This window comes from Monomorium pharaonis, unplaced genomic scaffold (genome assembly GCF_013373865.1).
Source record: "Monomorium pharaonis isolate MP-MQ-018 unplaced genomic scaffold, ASM1337386v2 scaffold_574, whole genome shotgun sequence".
NCBI classification, from domain to species: Eukaryota; Metazoa; Arthropoda; class Insecta; order Hymenoptera; family Formicidae; genus Monomorium; species Monomorium pharaonis.
Window position 1 is genome coordinate 52,630 of NW_023415884.1, and position 2,283 is coordinate 54,912.

Consider the following 2,283-nt stretch of genomic DNA (forward strand, 5'->3'; position numbering starts at 1 on the left):
TTTTGTATTTACTTTATTTTTTCTTTACTTTAGTTTTTCTTTAAAAATTCTTAAAAATCACATAATTTTGGAGGCATTAAGATGGCCTAACCCCTTAAGAAATTATAGAGATTTGTCTTGTAGTACGCAGCGTGTATATTTCACCACCCAGGCAACGCGAGTCTTGCAAGCGATTCTAGTTTATGTTATTACTGTAATCTTAAGTTTGTTACTGCGTTACTTGGCTAACGATATCATTGTTATGAAGTCAAAGATAAAAAGTTGTATCATTAATTAACAACTACGAAAAACATTTGCGGTGGAAGGCGAATAACCGTTAGAATAACCAATGTTACCAGCGGAAAACTATAAAAACTACAAAATCGTTAACGATAGGTTTATTTTTTAACCGGTGCTACATGTCGTTTTATAGTTCCTCCTCTAACGCCAACCGTTTCGCGATTAGAGAAAATCAAATAGCTTCACACGGTGAATATGAAATTTCCGAGGTCATTAGAATATCCAAATTAGAAAGATAAACGATACTAGATGTATATCTTGTGAAATGTTGAACTACTAATTTAAAGCGCAATTATACATATATATACTTTAACTAACTTCGGCTTTAGCCGCTCAGAAAGATTTTTAAACTAAGATTTATATCTCATACACTGAGAAAAAATGTTAATTCGACTAAATTTTTTAACTTAATTAAATTTGTTCAGTTTTTCAAGTATTTATGCATTTAACTTAAATACATGCAATACTTAAATTTCAATTTAATATTTATATATTTGATTAAAATACATAAATACTTGAATTTAAGAAAATTAATCAAGTTGAAAAATTTAGTTAAATTAACAACTTGTTTTCTCAGTGTATATATGTATATACAGAGTTGGGCGTATACGCGATATAAATGTGTACACACGAGTTTTGCAGACCAGCTTGTTTGAATCGACGCATTTAAACAAGTGGAGCTTAGAAATAAATACGAATAAATCGCAATAAAAGCGAACAAACGGCGAACTCGATTTACGCACGCAGAAATTAAGCGCACGCAGAGTCGACCATTGATTCGTGAATATCTGTAGAAAGAGAAATCTATGAAAAATGTGTGTATAAGTCGAATTATCATGTACTCGAAATTTTTTTGATGTGAATCTGAAGGAGAGTTGTGCAGATTGTTTTATTTGTTGAAACATTTGTCGATCTCTTAGAGTTCAGATATTCATGAATTGGTGGACGTTTTCATTTATAACGTGAAGATTCACGTCGGAATAATAACGACGGAGTGAAGCGTGAATCTTTCGGACGTGATACTTTCTGGCACCAAGCATCTCTTACTGATCGATTCTTCTCTCTGGCAGGTTTCTACGTACGGAGTGCCGAGGGTCGTTTCTTTGAAGTCACTTCTGACTCTCTTCCAGCACGCGTAAAACGTTGCCACTCGAGTGTTCGTGCCTGTGCTTCCTCAAAAGCCTCTCTCGTTTGAAATTATTATAAATGCATGTCTCTCTCTTTCTCTCTATCTATCTATCTCTCTCTTTAGCTAGTGTGTGGCTGGCGCGCACGGAAATACAATGCCACCCGCGTTGTTAAACGAAAGCAACGTTTGAATGCTCAACGACCTGAGTTTTGCTTTCAGAGAACCGGAAGCGGCATTGCTTTTGCGATGAATGAGAGAGAGTGCTTTGAGTTTGCAGAATTGCTGGAAGAAACGTCGGCATGACTATGAGAAAACGGCAAGACCACTCCACCCCGTGATATGCAGGCGCCATGCTACGCGTTCTGCATTGGGATAGCAACATCATGAACGGAGAACTGCTTTCTCGAATTCTTCGAAGTTCCATTCTTCTTGATATTTCACTCTTACATTACTCTTTCGTAGTGAAATCGATTTTTTTACGGTAAATCTTCCGTGGACGAATATTTCCAATATTGTTTCTAATAGTTCTCTTATATTTTCTTCTCTTTGATTCTTCTTTCGCTCTTTTCATTTCATTGCTTTATTTTTTGCGCTTCAATGCAGTGCGTTAAAGAAACCTTGTGAACAGAATGATTGGTAGTTTAGCGCGAAGAAGCCAATTCGTGCACTAGTACTGAATCCCCAAATCGACTGTCCGTCAGTCGCTAATAAGTGAAACGAGACCTCGCAATTCGCGTGTGTATACACTTATATACGTAATTTCCTTTCGAGAGCCGTAAGACTGATAACTTAAATCACGTACATAATGTAAATAATATACGTACTACTCATTACGGTTTTAATTGCGTCTCGATGGAAGTTTTAAGCATATATTA